The 16,926-nt window shown below is 38.6% G+C and overlaps 1 non-coding gene across 1 annotated transcript; it reads right to left on the bottom strand.

The window, feature by feature from the left end:
- Positions 1-7,919: 7,919 nt before the first annotated feature.
- On the bottom strand, positions 7,920-8,026 carry LOC132685674 (U6 spliceosomal RNA). The gene has a single exon (XR_009613262.1). It is a non-coding gene; the product is annotated as a U6 spliceosomal RNA (small nuclear RNA).
- Positions 8,027-16,926: the final 8,900 nt, after the last annotated feature.

The following is a 16,926-nucleotide window of genomic DNA, read 5'->3' as shown; positions in this document are numbered from 1 at the left end:
GAGTCCTTGAACCGTGAATTCACTGCTTGCATCCATTTACTCCTTTCAACAAAATATATTAATAATTTACTAATGTCAAGTATTGTTCCAGGTGATGAAAAATACAAGCGTAAACTAATCTCTATGATCTGTGCTCTGACCCACTGATGAATTCAAATTGTCACATTTACACAAAATACCAAATCTCCATTTTCTGTACCTCTAGATGTCTGATTCGGAAGCAGTCCGTTTTCCCAAGGAACCTCCTCCTCTATTTTTCTGTCTAGATATCTCTGGGGTGGAATGGCCATGGAGGATTGTCTGCCATTACAAAGTCTGTTTTCCTGGAGGATTAGGCAAAGTTCAGATCATAAATGCTTTTCACGCCATGCAAAGGAGTCTGGAATACTTAGGCAAAGGGGAACCACTGAAAGATTTTTAACCCACAGCAGTAACAGAGAGATCTATGTTTTTTAAGAATTTAACACTGGTGTAGTAGGTTGAACGGTGACACAGCACCCCATTCCAAAGAAAAAATATATATATGTCCACATCAAATCCCTAGGATCTGTGAATGTGATCTTATTTGGAAAAAAGACTCTTTGCAGATGTAATTAAGTTGAGGATCTTGAGAGGAGTTTATTCTGTATTATCTGGGTAGGTACTAAATCTAATGTCAAGAGTCATTATAAGAGACAGAGGAGAACAGACACATACAAGAGAAGTCAATGTGAAGGCATATCAGAGAGATATGGCTACAAGCCAAGAGGGTCAGCAACCTGAAAAATCTGTAAGGGTAAAGAAGGGATTCTCTCCTAGTGTCCCAGATGGAATGTAAGATTGCCAACACCTTGACTTCTGACCTCCAGAACTGTCAGCGAGTAAATTCATCTTGTCTTAAACCACCAGTTTGTGGTAATTTGTTATGGCAGCCACAGGAAACAATGCAACTGGTGGCAACACTAAGGCTATGTTTTATATAGGAGTATGGTCAAGGACAGTCTGTAATGGAAGACACTATTACTACAGAGCATACTTAAAAGAATATAAGCCAAAAGTTTAACTTTGGATGATGGAACTCTATATAACTTTTATTTTCCTCTTTATTTTTATTTATGTTTTCTCATTTTTATAGAACTATATGCACAAATTACTATAGCTAAATACAGAAAAAAATAAGCCAATTGAGATAATAAGGACTTGAACCAAGGCAAAGAAGGCAGCACTGAGAAGAGGAAATGTTCTCTATCTATCTATCTATCTGTCTATCTAGTATTTTTTGAGGGCTCACTAGGTGTGATTTCAGGCTTTGTACAGACAACAGTGGACAATACAAAGAAAAACATAGATCTCTGCCTTATGGATCTTACATTCAAGTAGAGAAACCCCTAGAGAGTTTTTAGCAGAGGCATAGGTGACTTGGTTTTAAAAGGATCACTCTGGATGCTGTGTATAGTGACTGTTAAGAATAAAATGAAAGTAGGGAGAACAGGTTGGTGGCTGAATTCTTATTATAGTCAGTGGCTTGTGCTAGGACATGACCTAGGAGGCCAGGGTTTCTTCCTGTTACTGGCTTGAATAGAGTCTAAGGGAATAATGAAATCTCCTTAATACTTTCAAGGCATGTGGTTACAGTGAGGTTGCAAGCATGAGGGTTGAGGAGGGTTCTTCGTCCGTGTCCCAGCTTTTCACTGGTGCATATGGAAGCTTGGAGGCTAGGGTGTTAAGAGTCAGTCTTTTGAGGACTTCGGACTCTCTTGAATCCTATTCATGGAGTAGCCCTGTTGCTCAAAATGAAGTGATCTAGTGCAGCTAAAACAGGAAGGAAGACCTCACTGATGTGTAGCATCTCTGCATCTGGTCCTACTCCTCCACTCCATTTCTGAGGACTATGATCAAGGCACGTGACTTGCAGAAACTATTCCCATTGGGCCGCATCTCTTTTCACACGATAATATGTTGTAATGAATTAAGTGGTTAGAAATGACTTAATGTGTTGTTCTTAGGTTGGGGACTATCCCCAACTGCTTCCTAACAAAATAAACACAGGAAAATCACTTGCGATATTTATGTGGTTGATTACCAGGCTATACTAGGGAAACAACTTGAATTACTGGAATTGTCCAGCCAGCTGACAGTACTGTTCACTGAGTTAGCCAATGAAAAAAAATCACCTGCCCTCTTTCCTCAAAAATAATGATATAATTGAGAAGTCCACTGGTTCCACACAAACTTTTCCCCACACAAAGCTTTGTCATTACCCGAGCTCCACACCAAAAAAGCTTTGCCACGGACTAAAGCTTAGTCCAATTCCTTGAATGGTGCAAGGAAATTAAAACCCTACGTAGAATGTTAAAAAGTGAGACTGAGGTGTTTAATTTTTAATTGAGAACTAGAAACAAAACAAACTGATCAAATAGGTAATGCAAATGCCTCAAGCAGCAGGGAAAGAAGTTTTGGGCTTAGACTCAGTTGCGGGTCATTTGGGAAGCCCACACAAGAAGGGTAGATGAGGTAAATATTACAATACTTTCAGTTTCTACCAACCACCACCATACTTTATGCAGAAGCGTATTTTATTATGCAAATATTCCCACCCCAACTTGCTTTATAATGATTTCAAATGCCATCAACCTTTTGAAGTCTTTTTAAAATCCCAGCTCCCTTGAGCACACTATTACAAGGTGTGCTGGTGGGATTACATGCACCTTCTATCACTGTCTCTTCAGGACTTCAGATCATCCCAAATTTGAAGAGGACTCCAGTTATCCCCTAACATCTATATTTAGGATATATATTTTAGTCATTGTGAAAAGCAATTAAATTGAATTAAAGCTTTGTTTCTGAGAGAAGAAAGTCTTAGAGCTTGCTTCACAAAGAAAGAAATAGAAGCCATGTCCTGGATAGAAGGATAAAAGCAATCAAGAGATTCTGCATCCATAGGAAGGAAGAATATTATGACAAAACACATTAAGAGCATAAATACAGCCTAGGTCAAGGGATTAGATTAGGGTCCAACAGGCTACAGTCTGAAGAGATTGGCTAAGAGATTAGAGTACCTGTGTGATTCAAAGCTCAGGGTCATGGAAAGTAAAGGGGGAGGGTATAGAATCTTCTATTTCTTTCTTATTTTTAGAGAGAATGAGTGAGAGCAAACAGGAGAGAGGGGCAGAAAGAGAGAGAGGGAGGGTGGGAGAGAGAGACAGAGACAAAGACAGAGAGAAAGAGGGAATCTTGCAGGCTCCACACTCAAGAGCTCAACACAGGGCATGATCTCATGACCCTGAGATCATGTCCTGAGCCAAAATCAAGAGTCAGATGCTTAACAGACTGAGCCACCAGGCACCCCACAATCTTCTATTTTTGAATCTTGGACTTAGCTGGCTCTTCTACTAATTATGGAATCGGTGTGGAAAATGCATCCTTAATTTAATTGACACCAACCCATATGGATCTAGTCTCATTGAGCCTCGTATTCAATTAGGATGATTCTCTTAATGCAGGGTGTTTGTAAGAGGAAAGCATGATAACACCTTCTCCACATTCCTCAAATAATACCTCTTGCTGTGTGTTGTACCTCCCTCTGTGTTAATGGCTTTCTACTACACTTTGTAATTTGACAGATATTATAGTCTCTTATTAGACAGTAGAAACTTACACATTCTACTTAAGTTTGTATCCAACAAAGCATCTGATACACTGTTTTGCACATAGTAGGGACTCAGGTTGTATCTGTAATATTGAAAGAGAAAAGGAAAACAAGGATGAGAAAATAAAACCATGCTTCCACAAAAACTATACAATGAATGTATCTCTAAATTACTTGAGTGATGCAGATAAGTTTAACAGTAAAGCTTTGTTTAGAAACACCTGCTTTCTATTTGTCCTTTAACCCTTAGCTCAGAAAGCTCTCTTTAATATGTACTCCATTTTTATTTCTATTTAGGATAGTTTGATAATCAAGCTATGATTATATATGCCCAACATCAGTTCCTCTCTGGCAGATGTGTGATTCATTCCAATCAGCTTAACTCCTTATGCAGATGTTCCTACATTATTCCATTTTCTTAATTACATAGTCTCAAAGGGCTACACCTGTGAGGGGATTCAATCCACAAATCTATGGAGTTTAAAGAGAACTACCTTTCCCTGAGGTCTTCTCCCCGAATGTTAGGAAATGTAACTGATTATTTTAACAAGCAGAATTTCTTCCCCCTCAAGTCATGACCTGGTTATATCAGATAAATTCAAAGCTTCTGGGCAAGCACCTTAAGGCCATATCTTTTTTTCCTCTCACAAGTTTTTGGCTGCTTGCCTTCACACTGCAAGCTGGCAGACTTCATCCTTTAAAAGCTTAATTACCTGAAAACCCACTGGGCACTTAGAATACCTATAGTTCTCAGCCCTAGAGCTTGAGGACGGATGGAATAAAAATCTAATGCACTTGACCTTCTCACCTCCTGCTCATCGTCCATGCTCCTATTACACCCACTCAAATCCTCACTGAGGCCAGAAGTACTAAGGACTTAGAGACAGATGTTTCTAGAAAAGCTACTGTGCCTCTCAAAGACAATTAGTCCCCCTAGGTCACTGGTCGTCAAAAACATCATCCCCATACCTACACTAGCAACCTCAGGAGCATCAGGGTGTGGGGAAATAGGTTCTACTTACATAAATGGAGTAGAAAAAAGGTTAGGGTGGAAAGATGTCACCATGGGGCGAAAGCACCCCAGGTTAGCTAGCGAGATATTATAATGGGATCACGAGTAGCTTGTTATATCACCTGCAGGACATTACTTTCCATCTGGAGCCAGTGTACCTTGATCACAAACTCCACTTGCCCCCCAGTCCCTTTGCTTTCACACAAGTTAATGATTGCTCTCCGATTGTTTTCTCCATGTTCACGTGTGTAAGATCTTGTTTTCTTCACGTTCACCACGTGGGTAATATTTGTGAGCTCAGTAAATACGGAGAGGAAACCCCTTTGTGGGACTCTTATCTCCTCCCGGATATTAGCCTCTCGTACTCAATTCTGTGGCAGCTCTCTTGCTCGACAAGAAAGAACTCCAGACTCCTAGTCTGTAACGCCAGGGAATTTGTTGAAATGAACTTCTCGGGTCTTAGTCTAGACCTCCTTAATCAGAAACTCTGGGGGTGGAATCCAGCACCTTGTGTTTTAACAAGCCCTTCCGGTGATTCTGATACTTTCTTCAGTTTGAGAACCCCTGCACTGGGTAATTGAACCAATGGCATTTGGCTATAACTGTGGAGTTACTATTTGTAACACCATGGGGCTCTCAACTAACCTCAGTCTCAGGAATTGCAGAAGTTGGTGAGCTCATTTCAAAGCAAAGACTCTCAACTTGGAAAGTGCTTGGATAGCTGGCTGGGTGCATTTGGAAATAAAGGAACATGGTTCTCTCATGTGGCCCAAGGAAGCTGAAGAAATTCAGAAATTCAGAAGATTCAGAATGTGAGTTTTTAAAACTTGGGGCTGGCAAAGATGGGATGGAGCATCACAATTACTCTATACTTTTAGACTTGACTATCTGCACTATTATTTTCTTCCTTTCATTTTATCACATAGGTTTTGCTTTTCAGTGTTCCTCTCATTGAGGATGATGCAAAACAAGGATTTTTGAAGTCCTGTGTGTAAGGTGCAAATAAAAAATACACATCTCAAAAAGCAAGTCCCAATAGATGCAAAAAAAGCATTTGACAAAATACAGCACCTTTTCTTGAGAAAAACTATCAAGAACTCAGGGATAGAAGGAAGCTACCTCAAAATCATAAAGGCCATATACAAAAGACCCAGAGCTAATATCCTCAATGGGGAAAAACAGCTTTCTCCTAAGGTCAGCAACACAACAGGGATGTCTACTCTAACCACTGTATTTCAGCATAGTGCTGGAAGTCCTAACCTCGGTAATCAGACAACAAAAAAAAAAGGCATTCATAGTGGTAAGGAAGAAGTCAAGCTTTCACTCTTGGCAGAAGAGTGAAAGAATTTCTTTTCTCTATGTATATATATCTCTCTCAATCTCCATCTCTCTGTGTGTGTGTGTGTATACACACACACACACACACACACACACACACACACACACACACGGTGTTGTGGGGGGTGTAATTTGACCTAAAAATACATACTTTCATCTCTGAGATTTTCTTAATGGATAAATTAAACACCTAACATAATGCTAATTTCAATGGGTCATTAGGATGATCTAAAAACACAAACTGTTCCACTATGAAAGTATTGTGCCAATGTAAAGAACCAGAGGGAACCTGCTGATTTCTTAACATTTTCCTCTGTGATCCATTACAGGCCACGTCCCCCATCAGTGTCCACTCTCTGCTTGCTCAACCCCAACCCCCACCCGCTTTTGTCTCTCAGGTTGAACTAGTTTTAAGGAGAGGAGACACAACTGCCAGCAGCTGAAAGAGAGATGTGGGGTTTGGGACTATTTTATCACAAGCCCATACCCAGCAAAGATTTTTTTTTTTTTTCAACGTTTATTTATTTTTGGGACAGAGAGAGACAGAGCATGAACGGGGGAGGGGCAGAGAGAGAGGGAGACACAGAATCGGAAACAGGCTCCAGGCTCCGAGCCATCAGCCCAGAGCCTGACGCGGGGCTGGAACTCACGGACCGCGAGATCGTGACCTGGCTGAAGTCGGACACTTAACCGACTGCGCCACCCAGGCACCCCAAAGTTTTTAATTTTTAGTGTTGACTGAGGTGTAACTGTCATAACATGATAGTATTTTTAGGTGTACCACACAAGGATTCACTCACTATTTGTATACATTATGGAATGATCACCTTAACAAAGCAACCGGACATCCCTTATTCTACTTATTTATTTTTTCTTCCTTGTGATAAGAACTTTTAAGATCTATTCTGTTAGTAACTTAAATGTACAACACGGTACTATTAACTGTAGTTATCATGCTATACGTTACTTCTTCACAACTTACTTTAGAACTGCAAATTTGTACCTTTTGACCACTTTCCCCCATTTCTTTCACACCCCCACTCCCTGCTTCTGGCAACTATCAATCTGTTGTCTGTATCTGGGTTTGCATTTGAAGATTTTACATAGGAGATCATAAGGTATTTTTCTCTGCATATAGCCTGGTGCTCTCAAGATCCATCCCTCTTCTGGAAAATGCAAGATCTCTTTATGAATATATGTGTTGATATATAAATCATTCTTTATCCATCCATCGTTGGGCACTTAGGTTGTTTCCATACTTGGCTATTGTAATAATGCTGCAGTGTCCATGGGTGTATGTATTTTTTCCATTAGTGTTTTCACTTTATTTTAGATAAATATCCAGAAAGAGAAATTTCTCCATCATATGATAGTTCTCTTTTTAATTTTTAGAGGAACCTCCATACTGTTTTCCATAATGGCTGCCCAATTTCCATTCCCATTAGCAATGCACTAGAATTTTCTTTTCTCCACGTTATCACCAACACATTTCTTTTGTTGACAGCCTTTCTAACAAGTGTAAGGCGGTATCTAGTGGTTTGATTTGTATTTCCCTGATCATTAGTGATGTTTAGCACTTTTTCATGTACCTGTTGATATCGCTTCTTTAGAAAAAAAAAAAAAGTCTATTCAGATGATCTGTCCATTTTTTAACCAGCCTGTTTTTTATTACTGTTGAGCTATAGGAGTTTTGATATCTCTTGAGTGTTAGCCCCTTATCAGATACATGATTTGCAAATATTTTCAACCATTTGGTGGATTGCCTTTTCATTGTGTTGGTCTTCTTTGATGTGCAGAAGCTTTTTAGTTTGACTGAGACCCACATGTTTCATTGTGCTTTTGTTGGTTTTGCTTGTGGTGAAAAATCCAAAAAAAATGTCGCCAAGATCATTGTTGAGGAGGTTACTGCCTATATTTTCTGGGAGTTTTACAGTTGGAGGGTTTATGTTTGATCAGTTGATGAATTTGTGTATCCTGTTTGCTCAGAAGCCGTGCTAATCTTCTCTGTATTGTTCTAATCTTAGTACATGTGCTGCCCAAGTGAGGACAGCCAAGTTTCTTTTACCATTTCAATGTATGTATGTACTTGTTTATCTATGCCTATTGGGGGCAGTGGGGGTTACAGACGCAAATTAATGTACTGAATGTGTTGCTAAACAAGAAATATTCTACCTTGTTGGAATAAATAGGTATCAGCTTGTAAAACTGCCTAATCCTAGAAGTGTTGAGTTAAGGTCACAGCATAAGCTCTGGGCTTCTTGGGATTTATCCAAATGTACATTGTCCCCCAAAGAGAGCTTTAGATTGACGTCATCCTCTGCTAGTCAAACTTAACATTTAAACTGTGATCATAGCTACCTCTCTTTAACCTCAGAGCTAGAATGGAGACTTACTTTTCTAAAGACCATGTTTCCCCCAAACACATACTTGTATGCTTGTCTACAGAACAATGTGTGGGATATCCTTTCTGAGAACAGTAAGGGGGGATAGGCTAAACATCCAAGCACTGTCTGTGGGGTGGGCCTCTGGACCTGGCATTTCAAGGGTCCAAGCCCCCAGTTTGGGGCCAAGCCAAAAGAAACCACCTCCTAAATCCATCATGGAGACTGTAGTGACCATGAGGTACTGGCTCCATCATCCCCAGATATTACTCCAGCTGTTTTCCATTCACAATGTGGTTCTGAGTAGACCGAGGCAAACATGGGATGAGGCTGTGCTCAGAATCAATTACATATTCAAATTGCCTGTATTTAAAAACCCCTAAAAACAGTAATGGTTTATTCAGCTGGTGACTTTATGGCATGCTTCTCCTCACAGTCTAAGGTTTTCTCTTTAACTGGTAAGTCAGGGACAATTTTCCTTGCAGGTCTGGCTGGCTGCTATAAGGGGGAGGGGCTCCAGGATGGGAAAATGAAGAACATGGATCTTGGTGGAAGCTTCACTCCCTTTGTGGCAGATGGTCTACAAATCTCCAGTCCTTTGGAGTACATAAAACAGGGCTCTGAGGAACAAGTAGGCGTTAATTTAGGATCTAGGAAGAAAAGGGTGAGTTTTCACATGGTGAAGCTTGCCTCAAATCCACCAGCTAAAAACACTATCTCAAAGAGAAATGCAGGTTATGACTTGTATGTTCATAGAAAGGAAAAGACATAAGAAAGCAATGTAGCACAACCCTGATTTAGCCCTGCCACTTAGCTCTTTCCAAATGGCATTTTTTCCTACTTTCCATGATTTATAAACTTAAAGGTGCACTTTAATGTCCTTGAATAGACTTTCAACCTTCATCTGGAGGTGGTTGACCTCTGCTGAGCAGGGCTGTTCTTCTGAGTCACTGCCATCTGCTGACAGAAAGGGCTTGTCAGAGCTGCAGCGGTTTTGATACCAAAATACTCCAGTCTCTTGATCCTGTTTGTGAAATCCTTAATTTAGGGAAATGTTGAAGCATTTGTCCAATGCAATTTCACTTTAGAGAATTATTGTTGATCATTTTTATTTTTTTCAAGTGCAGCTAAAGCTGTATGTTTAAGAATAGGACTATTTGTTCCTTAAGTAGCACCTGTTTTACTGGTAATGGAGACCTAAGTTAGCAACTTAATTTTCCTTATCTTTAAAAGGGGATAAATCCTGGCTCTTGGCTCCCAAGTTTGGTAGGATTTGATTAAATGGCACATAAGCAACACTTAGCACAGCACCCGGTTCTTAATCACTCACTGTTACCTTACCATATTTTTGTTATTCATTAATTTCACCAAGTCCACATTCTATAGGATTTGTACTTAAGACAATACCCAGCATTTATATACCTGATCACGGATCAGATAAAAAGAAGATAACTATTTGCTCCCCATTACTCCTCAGGGTTACAGAGAGGGATCGGTGACCCAGTTTCACTACGTTTGACTTATTTGGAATTCTGGTGTCTGCCTTTTTATTTCTCCTTTAACAGCTGCTTGCATTAGCCTTTTGGGAATTGAGCAAAAGAGTTTTTCATTTTTAGGAAGCCACATGTTCTCTATCTTTAAATCAAAGGTGAAATGCAACGTGCCATGGCAGTAATCCAAAGTTTGGAGGCCACATGGACTTTCTGGTTTAAACTCATTTTCTATGAAGTCAAAACTCATCCTTCTCTTTGGAAATCACCGAAAGCGATGAGCTGAGACAGCAGTGAACAGACATGAGAAGAAGGCCCCTCGTGGCCAAAATGAGGCTTCTCCTTCTCAGTTTCTTAATGGCATGCGAAAGGCATTAATCCACACTTTCATTTCCTATTAGCCAAATAGAAATGTCTTGAGATAATGTGAATACCTTATGGCATAAGTGACTTTCTAAAGTATCTTATTAGAACTCTTTATCTGTATAAATTAGGCAGCACTGGGGCTTGACAGCCAGGAATACACTTCTTAAAACTGATGATTGGGAGTAGCTCACAAAGAAGTTAGCCCAATACCACTGGGGAAACTTCCAGGGGACATGGCAGCTCTAGTCTTTTCTCAAGTACAGTGACTTTCTGTCATCTCACAGTGAAGTGAAGTAGGTCACTTCATTGTGTGGCAGCTCTACCCAGAGATGAAGTCAGGTTTCCCAAACGCCTCTCAAAAACCATTAGGACAGATCATGCTGCCACAAGTGAAGGTTGGGCTATTCCTTCAGAAAGCAGAGGAATACCATCACTGAAGGGTGTTCAATGTGCTTTTGAGAATGATGCCCGAGGTTTCAAAAGCACCCTTTTTCAAAAGGATGTTCATATGCTATTTATTCTGATTGGCTGGTTTTTAATGTAGAAGAAATGAAGTAGATCAGTGTTGGAGAAAAAAGCAACCCCCCAAAAAAATCTCCTACCTCTCAAAACAAAATAATTCTTCTGAAGCATCTGTCCCTTCAGAAAGGATGGTTATGTTTTGTTTGAATAAAAGTCTGAGGATGTACAAAGCAGAGCAGGGGACTTTATATTACCTAACTGCAATTTCTACCTCCTTCTACTCCACTTGCCCTGCTCAACCTCCCAGGGGCTGCATCACATTAATCCGTACAATAAGCCTCTTACTATGTGGCTCAGATTTACTTGAAATGAAGAGTCATTTTCTTCATGTTCCTGGGGAGACTCTGGTAGAAGTCCACAGTGGCCAACATTGACACTGTTTTCCTTTCTTTATTTTTACTTTTCCCCTTATAGGACTACCTCCCAGTATTGTATCTGCTGATATGACAGACACTTGCTTTGAAAATGGGTTCATTCATTCCATGAAGATTCGCTGACCTCTACTATACAGATCGACATATTTCCATCATAAAGGTAAACTTGCTATATTCAGAGATTTCTTATATATTGCTTTTGTTTCTGTTGGCTTTTGTGTGGTCATCCGAGTTTTATGATGGAAGCTTTTTTTCTAAAATGCAAGTACATTTGATTTTTTAAAAAATGTTGACCATTTATCTTGCTATATAAATCAATTTTTCTACTCTTCTTCTCATCAATAGAATTGTTTTCAATTCCTCTAACATATGTCAATTAAATGGTTAAATCAGTGTGGCCACAGGTAAAGGCACATAAAATGTGTCCTGCTGGGACAGAAAAGATGAACACAGTTAATGGGTAAATGATAGGCCAATGCTGAGGTCAATATTTACCCCACTGTACAATAAATCTTGATAACTGGATAGCTACCAAAACAAGATGTCAATAATCAGTATAGTATGCTACATCTTTCCAGAATAATTTCATTAGAAAGGTATGAAAATTCAGGGAATAAAGATGGCAAAAGTTTTGCAGTCTTTTTGTCCTAAAAGGCAATTATTTCTATATTAAGGTAAAGATGTTGAAAATCATTGGTTTTCAAAGTTTAATATGAATTAGAAGCATTTAGGGACTTTTAGATAAAAACAGATTCCTAGATTCCACCCATATTCTGATCAAGTAGGAGTGGTCTTGTGTCCACCTAGTGTTTTAAAACACTATGAGAATCTGATTGAGACAAGCTGGGGAATATTCTTTGAGAAAAACTGATGTAAATTCTACTTTGTGCCTGGGAGGTAAGTAATTATCAACCCATTAACTAACCAACACTTATTTAGAGACACCTAGGTCTAAAGCAATATGTGTATATAGTCATCTGAAGTACTTTTTCTCTGTTGCTGCTCTGTTCTGCCTAGTTAGATGGTAACTTTTGGTTCTTACATAGGAGACTGGATAAGGTTAAAAACAAGGCTTATTATAATTTATCAATGACAATTGCTAAAGAATCTCTTGAAAAAGCAACTGCTCATACTTGGAGACAAACCTTTCTCCTAAGTAAAAATGAAAAAAAAATCATTACATTACCGTTTCATAATCAAGTAGTAAACTATTGGCAAATTTTGGGGGGAAATAGGTAAAAAATAATAAACTGAAATCAGTAAACATATAATTTTGTGGTGGGGAAACAGCGGTAAAATAGTTTTCCAATTCCAAACTTGCTAATGCATTGTTGATTATAGACTGTACAACTGTACAATTTTACTATAATTGTGTACATTATGCAGTAGGAACAATAATGCAAATTTAAAACATAAAATAACTAGATTTTCAATATTCCCAGATAACAATAAAATCTAAGTGTTATATTCTCAGCTGTCCTATTAACCCTATTTCTCTAGACTGGCTTTGTATATTTTGACTGTCTTTGTTGTAAATGAAAGTACTTTATGTAGTGCATAATTAAAAATGAATTTTTTTCTTTTTTTTTTTAATTTTAATGTTTTTTTATTTATTTTTTAAGACAGAGAGAGATAGAGCATGAATGGGGATGGGGCAGAGAGAGAGGGAGACACAGAATCTGAAGCAGGCTCCAGGCTCTGAGCTGTCAGCACAGAGCCCAACTCGGGGCTTGAACTCACAAACCATGAGATCATGACCTGAGCTGAAGTCGGACGCTTAGTGACTGAGCCACCCAGGCACCCCACGAATTTTTTTCTAAAGTGGGACAAGAACTTTGTTTTTCAACACTGACAGAAGCTCATGTTTCTCAAATTATGACCTTTGGTAATTTTCAGATACATCTTTAAGGCTACCTTTCCTCCAAATGACAGGGGAGAATTGCACTAATGGATAGATGGTCTTCAACTTCAAGTTTGTCACTCGTAACTTGAATTTAAACCACTGGTCACTTACTGTTACTCATCTTTATGATTGTTTCCAGAGTGTGTATATACACCTAAAGATCCTGTTTTGCTTTGGTTGGAGTTTGATTGTTATTACTTGTTCTCTTCATAACTCAAGTTGAAATCTCTTGGTACACCAAGAGGGTCTCCTGAGCTCCTCCAACCTCCCTGACTTCACTGAGCACCCCCCCACCCACCCAACCACGGAACAATCTTGATGTGTGTTTGAAAGTATTTTAAAACTTTACGTGCAGAAGAATCACTTAGGATTATTGGAAAAAAGCAGTTTCTTAGTGAATCAGATGGAGCGGAGTTTGTGTATTTCTAACAAGCTTTCAGGCCTATGCCTGGTGCTGCCAGTCCGTGGACCTAAAGATCTTCACCATGTATTTGGCTTGTACCAAGTGATACTATCTATTATTGATCAGTGCAAGACACACACCCTATATACTCAGCTGTATGTATTTCCCATGAGTGTAGTGGTCTCCTCAACCAATTCTCATTGATGCCAAGAATGTGTCATCAACTTTGTAGACATTAAAACATTATCATCTCTAAAATCTCCCAAAAAAGCATCTTGGTTTTTCTTTCTTTCTTTTGCTAGCTTGCTTGCTTTTGTTTTTCTTTTAAATTTTAGTTAATTAGCATACAGTGCAATACTGGTTAAAGGAATAGATTTTACTGATTTATCACTTACATACAACACCCAGTGTTCATCATAACAAGTACCCTAATACCCATCACCCATCTAGTCCATCTTCCAACCCACCTCCCTCCATCAAACCTCAGTTCTCTATTGCTAAGAGTCTCTTTTGATTTGTTTCCCTCTTCTCCCTCCACCACCGTATTCATTTGTTTTGTTTTAAATTCCACATATGAGTGAAATCATATGGTATTTGTCTTTCTCTGACTTATTTTGCTTAGCATAATATATTCTAGCTCCATCCACATTATTGCAAATGGCAAGATTTCATCCTTTTCGGTGGCTGAGTAATATTCCATTGTATATATGCATTGCGTCTTCTTTATCCATTCATCAGTCAGTGGACACTTGGGCATTCTCCATAGTTTGGTTATTGTTGATAGTGCTGCCATAAACATCAGGGTGCATGTGTCCCTTTGAATCTGTATTTTTGTATCCTTTGGGCAAATGCCTAGTGGTGCCATTGCTGGATTGTAGGGTAGTGTCACTTTTAGTTTTTTGAGGAAACTTGATACTGTTCTTGCAAGTGGCTGCACCAATTTGCATTCTCACTAGCGGTGCAAGAGGCTTCCCCTTTCTCCACATCCTCACCAACACCTGTTTCTTGTGTTAATTTTAGCCATTCTGACAGATAGGAGGTGTTATCTCATTGTGGTTATGATTTGTATTTCCTTGATGATTGATGTTGAGCATCTTTTCATGTGTTGTTAGCCATCTGGATGTCTCCTTTGGAAAAGGGTTCATTCATGGCTTCTGTGCATTTCTTAACAGGATTATTTGTTTTTTGGGTGTTGAGTTTGATAAGTTTGTTAGAGATTTGGGATATAAACTCTTTATCCAATAGGTCATTTGCAAATAACTTCTCTATTCCATTGGTTGCCTTTTAGCTTTGTTGATTGTTTCCTTAGCTGTGCAGAAGAATTTTATCTTGACGAAGTTCCATTAGTTCATGTTTGCTTCTGTTTCCTTTGCCTCTGGTGAGTGTCTAGTAAGAAATTGCTGTGGCTGAGGTCAGAGAGGTTGCTGCTTGTATTCTCCTCTAGGATTTTGATGGTTTCCTGTTTGACACTGAAGTCTTTTATCCATTTCAAATTTATTTTTATGTGTGGTTAAAAGAATGGTCCAGTTTCATTCTTCTGCATGTCACAATGCAATTTTGCCAACACCATTTGTCAAAGAGATTGCCCCTCCCCCCCATTTGATATTCTTTCCTGCTTTGTCGACAATTAGGTGGCCATACATTTGTGGGCCCACTTCTGAGTTTACTATAATGTTCCATTGATCTCTGTGTCTGTTTTTGTGCCAGTACCATACCGTTTTGATGACTATAGACTTGTAAATTTGGATTTGTGAGGTATCCAGTTCTGTTTTTCTTTTTCAGGATTGCTTTGGCTATTGAGGGTCTTTTGTGGCTCCATAAGATTTTCGGATTGTTTGTTATAGCTCTGCAAGAAAAAAAAATGCTGGTGGTATTTTGGTAGGGATTACATTAAATGTATAGATTGCTTTGGATAGTATGGACATTTTAACAGTGTTCGTCCAATCCATAAGCATAGAGTGTTTTTCCACTTCTTTGTGTCCTCTTCAGTTTGTTTCATAGTGGTCTATGGTTTGCAGGGTTTGCCAAGAAAGCATCTTTTAGTCATGATTCCATGACCTTGGAATAGTGTCAGCATGATAAGCATGCCAAAATCTTTGTTATCTTTCCAGAGATTTTTAGACTATTTGAGACTTCGTTGCTGACTTCCAAAAGCATTCAAAAAGCATGGAAAAACAAAAAAGGCATAAGATACAATACAATTCTATCCACGAAAATGTTGAAATGGAATATTCCTAGGAGTTGTTATAATAGCAATTTTTAGTTTCTTTTTATTTTATTTATTCTTTTTAATTTTAAAATATTTTTAAATGTTTTACAGTTCACAGGTATCACTGTCCTAATAGAGTAATTATTTTGAATTCTCTTTTTAGTTTTTAAATTTTCAAAATTATTCTGAATGTTGAAAAACCCAGAACTTAAATCTTTTTTTTTTTAATTCAATCTCATGGAAAATACCCACAATTTGGCTATTTGCCATGATGTGTCATTCCTTGTTCCATTATTTGTCACACTTTGATTGTTTGTCTAGCAGTATCACTAGAGGGACAGGTTTTCTAATTCCACATTCCTTCATACTTTGTTAGGGACATGATGGGTACTTAGGATCTACCTGTTCATTGGTTATTAATTTCATGGCTTCAATGAATTCCCATACAGATTTTATGAAAGGAAGTTCACACCAAATACTTGGTTACAATCACCAAGCTGTCAAATTTTTTTAATAGGTTTATATAAATACTGTTGTATATGTCCCAGGTAAGAACATGGTCCTACAGATTAGTACATGCCAAGAAAAAATACATGACAAGATATCAGTGAAAGGCCACATAGAAAAATTTAGTGGCTCTTACTTAAAATTTCTCATCTTTTAACTCGCCTGTCTGTGCACATAGAAACAACCATAATTCTGACTGGGCCAGAGTATTGATGTTCTGGCACTGAATAGGTTCTGGGATGACAAGTTAAATGGTGCTCCCACTCTGGAGAAGACACTAGAGAAAAAAATGGAAATTACTTGGGGTAGTTGCAAATCACACTAAATATCCCTTCCTTTGTTTCTGCCAAAAGTCTGTCAATATGTTTGACTTGATTTAAAGAACATAGGATGAAAATGGAAAACAGTTGCTAATCACAGATATTAATTACCAAGGACTAAATTCAAAGATATTTCCTAATTAAAATTTCGAGGTATCCTAAATAAAATGTAAGCTTTGAATGATGAGGCAACATAGGGGATTTCTTAACCGCCTATAAGGCATCAAGGAAGGAAGATGATTCCTAAGGGTACACAAAAAGAGGTCCTTTTAAAAAAATGTTCTTACAGTCTCCATTCACGGAGACAAACTATTCTTGTCCTAGTTGTAAATCCAACAAAGTCTAACTTGGAACTGGTATGAGTGATCCAAGCATGGTGGAGACCTATGCTGTGCAGAAATGCTAACAGACTGGCAGAACATGATGCCGGTCCATGGGATCCAAAGAAAACCAACCAAACTTTTGCCAGCTGC

Source organism: Panthera onca, chromosome D2 (genome assembly GCF_046562875.1).
Source record: "Panthera onca isolate mPanOnc1 chromosome D2, mPanOnc1 haplotype 2, whole genome shotgun sequence".
NCBI lineage: Eukaryota > Metazoa > Chordata > Mammalia > Carnivora > Felidae > Panthera > Panthera onca.
Note: the sequence above shows the minus strand (reverse complement) of the source record. Positions and strands in the feature narration are given on the sequence as shown.